A 13,876-nucleotide genomic window follows, 5' to 3' on the forward strand; every position below is an offset into this window, starting at 1 on the left:
TCTAAATTACCAAATTGATTTACAAATTTACTACAGTAAGTTATATAACAAAACCAAAATTTGCATTATTATATTATATAATCAATCACATAGAAACAGCAGCAACACAACCTGCAGTCAAACAAAATGAGGTTTGTGTACTTGGTGTACCAAGGGAAACCATTCTGGAGCAAACTCTCAGAATCAGAAAGAGTCTGAGGAGGGTCCAGGTGAAGCAGTCCTAATATGATTGGCAATTATTTCATTTGATGTGACAATTATTTTGATACAAGGTTACTGAGGATTATGGATGGGGCCTGCCAATCAGTAATGCTGTCTCCTTAAATGTATTATTTTGGAGAATCAGATGAGTATAACAGTTGCATTTGTGAGTTTACTCACAAGGAAGTTGTAATGCTACAGAAACTTTTTTTTTAAAATGTTCATATTTTGAAACACACAAGGCATAAAAGGGAAGAATTTATTTGCATGCTTATTAGGTATAAAAGATGTAGGAGGAAAGAAAAAGATGCAAGAGGAGACCCTGTTGAAAACATAACTCTCACCTAATGAAAGCATAGAATTAATTATAAACTTGAATATGCAAGTGATTATGCTATTTCATAATATCTTTGCTGTTCTGTGAGATGAATTGTCTCTGCTTGGCAGACTACTTGATTCCTGGAAAGAAAATAATATATATACATATAGATGAAACAGCTATACATTTGCAAGCTGGGAAGATAATTACATATGGAAAGAGTTACACATTTTACAAAAAGCAAAATTTTTTCCCTTTTCTTTTGGTTGAGGTTTTTGCTCTTACTAAGGAACAGTATATTGCTATAGTTACTGACAACTGACCAATGGATGGATGTATTAATTGTACAACTCTAAAATGCAAAGGAAATGAACAATTCAACAGTAATTTATTGAGCATCAATTTTGTCTAGAGCATCTGATGGCTGGTCTATTAAAAGGATCAAAAGAAAATAAAGACTCTTCTTTCAAGGAGCCCAGTAATAGGGAGGATAACTGCAAAAAACAGCTACACATTAATATTAAAGCAAAAATGTATCAAAAACATGCTATGAGAATGTAAAGGAAAAATAAATCGGTTAATTGGTTAATGTGAAAATTCTTACAAATGCATAATCATGCATCTACATATAATTAACATGTCATTAATCTACATTTACTGAAATAATTAAGTTGTATGGATATGAGAGTAGCAGAAAATCCAAGACATACAGTCATCCCGAATCTTTTACAGGTATTGCTTGCCGGTCTTAGCCTATCTATGACCAGTGTTGTGGCTGTAGCACTCCTTGTGGTGATTGCAAGGTACCCGTAGGAATAGGTATCAGGAAACTTTGAAAAAAAAAATTATTATTTTTAAGTCCTGGAAATTACATGGCACATCTGAGGCCACACATCCAGAGAGCGAGCCAGCCAGCCAGTCAACAGGAGAAGGAGGGTGAGGACAGGAGTGAGAATGAAAGGATGCAGGCCTGGAATTTTGCTTTTATTGGGGTCTAGGATGAGGGCCTAGAGTTCTGGGGTTCACTCTTTGTTGGTGTATTTCAAATGTAACAGTAGGAATTTAAGGAAAAGGAAGGGAAAAAACAGGCAGTCCAAATAGTTATCAAATCAACCGAAACCTCAGACAAAGGAGCCTGGCCCGGGGTTGGGGAGGGGAGGCTTGCTCTTTATCTAGTCTGTGGCTGGCAATGTGTTCATTAGAGCCATCTGTGAAGTGGATGCTTCTTTGAAGTGGATGCCTCAGCAATCAAAGCTTAAATGAGGCACTTGCATTACAAAAAAAGAAAAAAAAATTCTTTGATGGATCTAGGAAGAGTTGGTTTTCAGTTTGTTCAGCTTTTCTTCTGAAAAACTCATTTCTTTCTTGGCTCTTCACTATGAGAACCTGATGGGTTTCCTAGATTAAACCCCACAAAAGTGGACTGTGGCCCCCAGGAATTTCTCATGCTACTCTATAATCACCCTCTGAAAATTTATCAAACTTTCCATTCAAACATTCTTACAAATGTTATAGCAACAAGGTCCCCTTTTCTCAACCCTCTGAAAATTCCCATGCCAGCACCTTGTGTACTAAACCCCCGTGGCTGTCTATACAAAGCTTTTTGGACATAATCGTATCCCAAATGTGAGTTTATGTTCAGGGAGGATCCCTGTTAGAGAAATACTCTGGGCCTTAAAAAAAAAAAAAAAAAAAAAGGAGGGGAGATGGAGGAGGATGGCAGAATCAGAAGATCCTGAGTAACCTCCTCCCATGGACCCACCAAGATAACCACTACATCCATACAACTCATTCTGAAAGTGACCCAAATACCTATACCTAATTGTAGACAGGTAGACAGGAAGGCACATTGAAAAGGGTATGTGGGGCTGAGATGTGTCTGGGAAACAAACCCCTGTAAACACTAACCACAAAAAGGAGGAATACCACAAACATGGGAAGCAAGAGGATCAGACCCCAGGCATAGGGGATTCCTATTGGGAAAATAAGACCCCATAGCATTTTGCTTTGAAAACCAGTGGCACTTAACTTACCAAGTTTTTGAAATCAATGGGACTTACCTCCAAGATAGCTGGAGGGCAATAGGAAACCGAATTCCTACTCTTAAAAGAGTTAACCTAACAAATAACCTGCCCAACACATAGACTAGAAGTAGCAGTTTGGAAAGTGCTCAGAGTACACATGAAGATTTATTTACTAATCTCAAAACATGAATTGGAATGACAAGATCTTTAAGTGACTCCTTTATAAACAAAAGTTTTGGTGGGTGCCATTTCTCTTCCCCTCCTCTAACCTAGATAGCTGGACACATGGGGACCACTCTCCACCTATCCTGGTGGGACCATATGCCCTTCTTCCATACCCCATGCAGACCTGCTCCATTTAGCTGCTCCTGCTCCATTCCTCTAAAACAGCTCTTGCCCAGACAAACCCTGCACACAGCCCTGGCAGGAACCAGCACCACTCCAAATTGACTCTTGCCCCAGGGAGAGGGGTAGATAACCACACACACCAGCTCGCTGGAGGCTTTTAGTGGGCAGCATAAGAAACTGTTCTGCGGTTTGGAGTGACTGCAGCCACAACAGAGTAACTAAGGGCAGACATCTGGTCTGAGTGCTGGGCTGGCTCACTAACTTGAAAGCCTCTCAGGGGGTAGTGCAGGGAGAGGTGCTGTGCATGTGCATGTGCATGTAACTACAGCAGACATTGAATGCAGACAGATCTGACTGGTGACATTGCCTGACTTCAAGCCTGAGGTGGACTCAGGCCCTCAAAAGCCCAGGGACCAAACTCTGGTGATACAGCCAATTAAACTGAAAGCAAACACAATTCTAATAGTAGGCCACATGCACCCACAGAGCGGACACCATTAGAGCACTTGGATCTGATGAACAGGGGGCACTGAGCTCAGGGCACCGCAGTACCTCTACATTAAAAATCAAGAGGTGTATCTGCCCTTCCTAATGCATCAAAACAAACACAGAGAGTTAGACAAAATGATGACACAGGAATATTTCCCAAATGAAAGAACAAGACAAAATCATAACAAAATAGTTAAGTGAGACGGAGGTATGCAAGAAACCTGGTAAAGCATAAAAAGTAATGGTCACAAGTATTCACTCAGCATGAGAAAAGAATGGAAGATCTCAGATCTTCAACAAAAAGAGAAAAAAAAAGAGATGAAGAACTAAATAATTGAAATAAAAAATACACTAGAGGGAATCAATAGCAGAATGCAGAAGAATGATCACCAATCTGGAAGACAGGGTAATGGAAACCAACCAAGCTGAACAACAAAGAGGAAAAGGAATAATAAAAAATGAGAATGGGTTTAGGAACTCAGTGGCATCCAGAAGGGTAATAACTTTTGCATTGTGATAATTTTATTTTTCCCAAAAAGAGCAGAGAGAGAAGAGGGAAGAGATTTAGTTAAAGAAATAATAGCTGAAAGCTTCCTGAATCTGGGAAGGAAACAGACCTCCAGATCTAAGAAGCACCCCCAACAAAATTAATCCAAAGAGGTCCATGCCAAGACACACAATAATTAAAATGGCAAAAAGTAGTAATAACGTAATAAAAAAGTTGTAGTAGTAGCAGTAGCAAAAGTAGTTAAAAAGTAGTAATAATGAGAGAATTTTAAAAGCAGCAAGAGAAAAGAAAATAGTTAAATAAAAGAGAAATCCTATAAAGGCTACCAGCTGTTTTTTGGGAGAAACTTTGTAGGCCAAAAGAGAAAGACATGGTATATTCAAAGTGCTAACAGAAAAAACCTGCAACCAAGAATACTGTACCTGGAAAGGTTATCATTCAGAATAGAAGGAGAAATAGTTTCTTAAGCAAACAAAAGTTAAGGAATTCCTCACCACTAAACTAGCCTTACAAGAAATTAAAGGGAAATCTTTGAAATGTAATAAAAGGACACTAGTAGAGGTAAGAAAATTAGAAAAGGAAAAAAATTCACAGTTAAATGCAAACATATGATAAATTGTAGATTATTTATAAATCCAGCATGGAAGTTAAAGCAAACAACAACAAAAAAGTAAAATCAATTAAATCTACAAAAATCAACCAAGGGATTCACAAAATAAAGTGATATAAAATATGACATAGTATACAGAAAATATGGGGGGTAGAAAAAGTGCTTTTGAAATTGATTCAAACTTAAATGACCATCAATATAATATAGACAACAATATACATAAGATGTTATATATGAACTTAATGGTAACCCCAAATCAAAACCCTGTAATAGATATACACACAAAGAGAAAGGAATTCAAGCATAACAATAAGTAAAACCATCAAACCAAAAGAGGAGAGAGCAAGAAAAGAAGGAAGGAACAGAATAAAACTACAAAAACAATCAGAAAACAAGTAACAAAATGATAATAAGTACATACCTACCAATAATTACTTTAAATGTAAATGAACTAAATACTCCAACAAAAAGACACAGGGCAGCTGAATGGATAAAAAAGCAAGACCCCTCTGTATGCTGCTTACAAGAGACTCACTTCGGACCTAAAGAAACATGCAGATTGAAAGTAAAGGGATGGAAAGATATATGCCATGCAAGTGGAATTGAAAAGAAAGTTGGGGAAGCAATACTTTGTCAGGCAAAATGGGCTTTAAAACAAAGACTGTAGCAAGAGAAAAAAGAAGAACACTACACACAATGATAAAGAGATCACTCTAACAAGAGAATATAACAATTATAAATATCTATGTACTCAATATGGGAGCACCATATTGACTCTTAACTGACTGAAAAGGAGAAATTTACAGCAATACAATAATAGACTTTAATATCCCAATTACATCAATGGACAGATCATCTAGACAGAAAATCAATAAGGAAACAATGGCTTTGAATGGCATATTAGACCAGATGGCCCTGACAGACATATAAAGAACAGACATATAAAGAAAAACAGTGGAATACACATTCTTTTCAAGTGCACATGGAACATTCTTAAGGATAGATTGCATTTTAGGCCACAAAACAAGCCTCAATAATTTCAAGAAGACTGAAATTTCTGACCGCAGCTATAGGAAACTTTAAATCCAGTTGTATGAAACTTTAAATCAGTTACAAGAAAAATGACTGGAAAAAGCATAGATACTTGGAGGCTAGGTAGAATGTTACTAAACAATGACTGGATTAACCAAATAATCAAAAAAAGGAAATAAAAATACATGGAGACAAAAGAAGGGAAAAGACAATGGTCCAAAATCTTTGGGATGCAGCAAAATCAGAACAGATCCAAAATGGAATTTTATAGCATACAGGCCTACTTTAAGAAACAAGAAAAATCTTTTTTTAAAAAAGATTTTATTTATTTGACAGAGATCACAAGTAGGCAGAGAGGCAGGCAGAGAGACAAAGAGAGGAGGAAGCAGGCTCCCTGCTGAGCAGAGAGCCTGATGCGGGGCTCCATCCCAGGACCCTGAGATCATGACCTGAGCCGAAGGCAGAGGCTCCCACCCACTGAGCCACCAGTTGCCCCAGAAACAAGAAAAATCTTAAATAAGCAATCTAACCTTACTCCAAAGGAGACAGAAAAAGAAAAAACAAAGCTAAAAGCAAGTAGGAAAAAGGAAATAAAAAGATTAAAACAAGAACAAATGAAGTAGAGACTAAAAAGCCAATACAAAAGATCAAAGAAACCAGGAGTAGTTCATTGAGAAGATAAGCAAAATTGACAAACCTTAAGCCAGACTCATCATGAAAAAGAGAGAGGACTCAAATCAGAAATGGAAAAGAAGAAATAAGAATTGACACAACAGAAACACGGAGGATTATAAGAGAACATTATGAAAAATTATATGCCGGGGTGCCTGGTTGGCTCAGTGGGTTAAGCCACTGCCTTCGGCTCAGGTCATGATCTCAGGGTCCTGAGATCAAGCCCTGCATTGGGCTCTCTGCTCAGCAGGGCACCTGCTTCCCTCTCTGCCTGCTGCTCTCTCTCTCTCTCTGTGTGTCAAATAAATAACTAAAATCTTAAAAAAAATTATATGCCAACAAATTGGGGATCCTAGAAGAAATAGATAAATTCTTATAAAATCTCTCAAAACTGAATCAGAAAGAAATAGAAAATTTGAAATACTAATTGGTAGTTAATGAAATTTAGTCAGTAATTAAAAAACTCCCAACAAACAAAAGTCCAGTACCAGAAGGCATCACAGGTAAATTCTAACATTTATTTATTTTTTATCATGTTAAGTTACTCACCATGCAGTACATTATTAGTTTTTGATGTAATGTTCCATGATTCATTGTTTGCATATAACACCCAGTGCTCCAGGCAATATGTGCCTTCCTTAATACCCATAACCAGGCTAACCCATTCCCCCACCCCCCTCCTCTCTAAAACCCTCTGTTTGTTTCCCAGAGTCCATAGTCTATCATAGTTCGTATCCCCCCTTTGATACCCATTATTTTTCCCTTCCTTCTCCTAATGTCCTCCATGCTGTTCCTTATGTTCCACATATAAGTGAGGCCATATGATAATTGTCTTTCTCTGCTTGACTTATTTCACTTAGCATAATCTCCTCTAGTTCCATCCATGTAGATGAAAATGGTGGGTATTCATCCTTTCTGATGGCTGAATAATATTCCATTGTATATATATGGACCACATCTTCTTTATCCATTCATCTGTTGAAGGGCATCTCAGCTCCTTCCACAGTTTGGCTATTATGGTCATTGCTGCTATGAACATTGGAGTGCATGCGGTCCTTCTTTTCACTACATTTGTATCTTTGGGGTAAATACCTAGTAGTGCAATTGTTGGGTCATAGGGTAGCTCTATATTTAAGTTCTTGAGGAATCTCCACAGTGTTTTCCAAAGTGGCTATATCAACTTGCATTCCCACCAACAGTGTAAGAGGGTCCCTCTTACTCTACATCCTCTCCAACATTTGTTGTTTCCTGCCTTGTTAATTTTAGCCATTCTGACCGGTGTGAAGTGGTATCTCAATGTGGTTTTGATTTGAATTTCCCTGATGGCTAATGATGTTGAACATTTTTTCATGTGTCTGTTAGGCATTCATATGTTTTTGGAGAAGTGTCTTTTCATGTCTTCTGCCCATTTCTTGACTTGATTATTTATTCTGGGAGTGTTGAGTTTGAGAAATTCTTTACAGCAACACCAATCAGACAGCAAAAATAAATAAAAGGTATTCAAATTGGCAAATAAGAAGTCAAACTCTCTTCACAGATCACATGATACTTTATGTGGAAAATGCAAAAGACTCCACTCCCAAATTACTGGAACTCAAACAACAATTCAGAATGTGCAGGATAAAAAACCAGGGCACAGGAATCAGTTGTTTTCCTATACACTAACAATGTAACTGTAGAAAGAGAAATTAGGGAATTGATTCCATTTACAATAGCGCCAAAAACCATAAGATACCTTGGAATAAACCTAACCAAAGAGGTAAACATTCTATTGTCTAGAAACTACAGAACACTTATGAAGGAAACTGAAGAAGACACAAAAAGATGGAAAACATCCCATGCTCATGGATGAGAAGAATAAACATTGTTAAAATGTCTATGCTGCCCAGAGCAATCTATACTTTCAATGCCAGCCCGATCAAAATGCCAATGGCATTTTTCAAAGAGCTGGAACAAACAATCCTAAAATTTTTAAGGAGCCAGAAAAGACCCCGAATCGCCAAGGAAATTTCAAAAAAGAAAAACAAAGCTGGGGCATCACGTTGCCTGACTTCAAGCTATATTACAAAGCTGTGATCACCAAGACAGCATGGTACTGGCACAAAGACAGATAGATCAATGAACAGAATAGAGAGCCCCAATATGGACCCTCACCTCTATGGTCAACTAATCTTTGACAAAGCAGAAAAAAATATACAGCGGAAAAAAGACAGTCTCTTCTGTAAATGGTGGTGGGGAAATTGGACAGCTATATACAGAAGAATGAAACTGGATCATTCTCTTACACCATAATCAAAGATAAACTAAATGGATGAAATGAAAACTCTAAATGGAAGATAAACTCTAAATGTCTCAATGTGAGACAGGAATCCATCAAAATCCTAGAGATCATAGGTCGCAACCTCTTCAACATCAGCCATAGCAACTTTCTTCAAAACATGTCTCCGAATGCAAGTGATACAAAAGTGAAAATGAACTTTGGGACTTCATCAAGATAAAAAGCTTCTGCACAGCAAAGGAAACAGTCAAGAAAACAAAGAGGAGTAGATATTTGCAAATGACTCTAACAAACATTTAAAACAAGTTAATACTTTTCCTTCTCAAACAACTCCAAAAATAGAAGAGGAATAGCTTCTAAATTCTTTCTATGAAGCCAGCATTACCCTGATACCAAAACCATAAAAAGACACTACAAAGAAAGGAGACTGCAGGCCAATATCTCTGAGGAACATAGATGTAAAACTCCTCATCAAAATATTGCAAAATGAATTTAAAAATACACTAAAAAGATGAAGAAAAAAAACAAAAAACATTCACCAGGATCAGGTGTCATATATTTCAGAGATGAAAGGATGGCTCAGCATTCACAAATCAATTAATATGATGCATCATATTAAAAAAAGAAAGAATAAAAACCATATGGTCCTCTTAATAAATGCAGAAAAAGCACTTGACAAAGTGCAACATCCATTCTTGGTAAAACCTCTCAATATAGTAGATTTCGAGGGAACATACCCTAGCATAATAAAGGCCATATATGAAAAACTCACTGTAACATCATACTCATGGTAAAAAACTGAGAGCTTTTCCTCTAGTATCAGGAACAGGACAAGAATGTCCACTGTGACTATTTTTATTAAACATAGTACTAGAAGGCCTAGCCCCAGCAATCAGACAAGAAAAAGAAATAAGAGACATCCAAATTGGTAAGAAAGAAGTAAAACTCACTATTTGTAGATGACCTGATACTATATATAGAAAACCCTAAAGTCTCCACAAAAAAACCACTAGAACTGATAAATGAATTCAGTAATGTTCTGGGACACAAAATTAATTTACAGACATTTAAACACTAATAATGAAGTAGCAGAAAGAGAAATTAAGAAAATATCCCCATTTATAATTGCACCAAAAATACTAAAATGCCAGGAATAAATTTAACAAAGGCAGTAAAAGATCTGCGTTCCAAAAATGATAAAGCATTGATGAAATTGAAGACAACAGAAGCAGATGGAAAATATTCCATGCACATGGATTGGACAAATCAATATTATTATTATAATATTATTAAAATGTCCTTACTGTCCAAAGCAATCTATAGATTTAATGTAATCCCTATTAAAATGCCAACAGCATTTTTCACAGAACTGAAAAAAATAATTCTAGAATTTGTGTAGAACAACAGAAGACTCCAAATAGCAAAAACAATCTTGAGAAAGGAGAACAAAGCTGGAGAAAGAAGAACAAATCCATATTTCAAGATATACTACAGAGCTGTAGTAATTAAAACAGTTTGGTACTGACACACAAAAAATAGGTGGGTAGGATCAGTGGAACAGAATAGGGAGCCCAGAAATAAACCCACCCTTATATTATCAATTAATCTTTGACAAAGGAGGCAAGACTACACAATGGGGAAAAGACAGTCTCTTCAATAAATAGTGCCAGGAAAACTGGATAGCTACATGCAAAATAATGAGACTAAACTACTTTCATGCACCATACATAAAAATACACTTCAAATGAATTGAAGACCTAAATGTGAAACCTGAAAAACTTTTCGAAGAAAGCATAGACAGGAATTTCCTTAACATCAGCTACAGAAATATTTTTCTGGATATATCTCTTTAAGTAAGGGAAATAAAAGCAAAATTAAACTATTGGGACTAGACCATAATAAAAAGTTTTTACACAACAAAGGAAACCATAAACAAAACAAAAAGCCTTCTTAATGAAAGAAAATATTTGCAAATGATTAATCTAATAAGAGGTTATCCAAAATCTATGAAGAACTTTTGTAACTCAACATCAAAAAACAATAACCTGACTAAAAATGTGCCAATGACCTGAAAAATTGGACATTTTTCCAATAAAAACATAGAGATGGCCAAAGGATACAAAAAGAGATGCTCAACATCACTCATTATCAGAGAAATGCAAATCAAAACCACAATATTGCCTTATACCTGTGAGAATGGCTAGAATAAAAAAGACATAACATGTTGGTGAGGATGTGGACAAAAACAAACCCTTTTGCACTGTTGGTGGGAAGGCAAATTGGTGTAGTCACAATGTAAAACAGTATGGAGATTCCTCAAAAAAATTAAAAATAGAAATACCATATGATCCTGTAGTTCTACTACTGGGGATTTACCCAAAGGAAATAAAAACAGTAACGACTATTTTAATTTAGAAAGAAATATGCTCTGCTATGTTTACTGACAGTTATTTACAATAGCCAAGATGTGGAAGCAAAGCAAGTGTCCGTCAATAAGTAAATGTGAATAAAGAAGGGGTGGTATGTATACACAACGTAGTATTATCCAGCCATAAAAAAGAATGAAATCTTGCCATTTGCAACATGAATGGACCTAGAGGGTGCTAAGTTAAATACCATATGATCTCACTCCTACATGGAATTTAAGAAAAATAACAAGTGAAGAAACAAAGGAAAACAGACAAAATAACCCCAAACTCTTAAATAGAACAAATACGTGGTTACTAAAGGGAGGGTGGGGATACATGGGTGAAAGAGGTAAAAAGAATTAAGGGTACAAACTTCTTCTTCTTCTTTTTTTTTTTTTAAGATTTTACTTACTTGAGAGGAAGGAAGAGGGAGAGAGAGAGAACAAGTGGGAGGTGGGGGGTGGGGGTGGGGTTGGTGGTGGAGAAGCAGAATTTCCGCTGAGCAGGAAGCATGACATGGGGCTCAGTCCCAGGACCCTGAGATCATGACCTGAGCCAAAGGCAGACACTTAACTGACTGAGTCACCCAGGCGTCCCCAAGGGTACAAACTTCCAGTTACAAAATAAATTAGTCATAGAGATGGAAAAGTATAGCATAGGGAATATTGTCAATAAGATCGTAAAAGTGTTGTTTGGTGACAGATGATGACTATATTTACTGCAGTGAGCACTAAGCGATGTATAGTATTGTTGAATCATTACATTGCATATAAAGTAATATAATGCTGTATGTTAATTACACCTGAATTAAAAAAAGAGAAGAAAGAATTGTCAGATCTTACACTTTGGTTATCTTATATGGATGTATATTTTTTTAGAATAGATAAGAACCTTCTGTCTAAATAATAGAGGAATAACTGAATTGGCCTAATAACTGAGGCCTTAAAAAAGCAATTTGCCTGATTGGAAATAAAAATAAATAGGGATATAGGGATAAATGTGCCTGATTGGATAAAAACAATGTAAGTCTCTGAAATTATTTTTTCAAGATTATCTTTGTTCTTCTCTGCGTTTAGCATTCCCACAATTATTTTATTTTATTTTATTTTTTTTAAAGATTTTATTTATTTATTTGACAGAGAGAGATCACAAGTAGGCAGAGAGGCAGGCAGAGAGAGGCAGAGAGAGAGGAGGAAGCAGGCTCCCTGCAGAGCAGAGAGCCCGATGCAGGGCTCGATCCCAGGACCCTGAGATCATGACCCCAGCTGAAGGCAGCGGCTTATCCACTGAGCCACCCAGGCGCCCCCCCACAATAATTTTAGAATGACCTTATACATTTCCAGAAAAACTTGGTGGGTTTTTTGGTGTATGTTGAGGGAGGATTGCATCAAATATATAAAGCACTTTCAGAATCACACATTCAAATGTTTGTTATTCTGCAGCTAATGAACACAGTTCTACTTAGAAGAGGCCAAATTTTGTTCAATTCTTCTAAATCCTTACTGACTTTTATTCTTCATATTCTTTAGTCACTTAGAGATGTGTTTATATCTCCCATTATACTTGTGATTTGCCTCCTTTTATTTATCAAGTTCTGCTTTATAGACGTCAACACTATGTTGTTAATGATTGTAAAATTAGAATTCAGTGTCTTTGGCGTGGATTAATTATCACAATAAAATGCGTCTTTTGTTAACCTCTAGTAAGGCTTCTTGCATTAACTCTACTTGTTCTGATATTATTTTAACTGTACCAGCTTTCTTCTGGTTATTGTTTGCATGATATTTCCTTTGATTTTTCTCCATTTAATCTCTCTGTATCCTAATATTCAAGGAGCATCTCTTCTAATAAGCAAATAGTCCAGTTATGGTGATTACAAAATTCAGTTTGGCAATTTTTTCCCTTTAATTGGAACATATAATTTGTTTCTATTCCATGTAGTGACATTATATTTGGGTTTAAATTTAACATCTTACTGTGCTTTTGAGAGATTTGGTTTTGTTTTGTTTTTAATTGAGGTATAATTGGCATACAATATTAGTTTTGGGCGTATAATATATTTATTATTTCCATATATTGAGAAATGATCACAAGTCTATTTAACATATCTTTGCATATATGGTAACAAAATTTTTTCTTGTGAAGAGAACTTTTAAGATTTACTCTTTTACTAACCTTCAAATATGCAATACATCATCATTATTATTATTATTTTAAAGATTTATTTATCTGGGATGCCTGAGTGGCTCAGTGGGTCAAGCCCCACATTGGGCTCCCTGCTCACCAGAGAGTCTACCTCTCCATCTCTCTCTGACCCACCTACCCACTTGTTCTCTCTCTCTCAAATAAATTTTAAAAAATTTAAACCAAGATTTACATATCTATTTGAGAGAGAGAGAACGAGCAAACACATGTGGGGGGAGGGGCAGAGAGAGAGGGAGAGAGAGGATCTCATGCAGACTCCTCTCTGAGTGTGGAACCCAACTTGGGGCTCAATCCCATGACTCCAAGACCATGACCTGAGTGAAAACCAGGCTCAACCAACTGGGCCACCTAGGTACTCTGCAATAGGTTATTATTAATTCTAGTGATTGTGCTGTACATTGAATTATTAATGAATTATTTGTTTTAGAACTAGAAGTTAGTACATTTTGATACTCTTCATCCATTTTGCGCACTACCCACTTTTTGCATCTGGCAACCACCAGTCTTTTCTCTGTGTCTATGAAGTTGGTTTTTGTTCTCTTTTGTTTTGTTTCTATTTGCTTTTTATTTTAGATTCTACATACAAGTGAATTTATATGGTACTTGTCTTTTTCTCTCTGACTTATTTCACTTAGCATGATGCACTCAGGGTCCACCCATGTGGTCCAAATGGGAAGATTTCACTATTCCGTATGGCCGCATGATACTTCATTTCATGTGTATGTCTATATGTATATACACACACACATATGTGTATATTACCCTTTTCTTTATCCATTCAT

At 36.4% G+C, this 13,876-nt stretch overlaps 1 protein-coding gene across 23 annotated transcripts in view; it reads left to right on the top strand.

Annotated features, from left to right (window-relative positions):
• Positions 1–13,876, top strand: part of RIMS1 (regulating synaptic membrane exocytosis 1) — a 497,245-nt gene that overhangs the window by 246,578 nt on the left and 236,791 nt on the right. The window contains exons 1-2 of one of the 23 annotated variants that reach the window (XM_046005325.1): positions 8,742–8,746; positions 10,961–10,963. The exons of the other annotated variants lie outside the window; for them this stretch is intronic. The gene's annotated coding sequence lies outside the window, so the exon portion shown is untranslated. Of the gene's footprint in view, positions 1–8,741; positions 8,747–10,960; positions 10,964–13,876 lie in introns of those variants that run through there. 23 annotated transcript variants of the gene reach the window in all.

Source organism: Meles meles, chromosome 5 (assembly GCF_922984935.1).
Source record: "Meles meles chromosome 5, mMelMel3.1 paternal haplotype, whole genome shotgun sequence".
NCBI lineage: Eukaryota > Metazoa > Chordata > Mammalia > Carnivora > Mustelidae > Meles > Meles meles.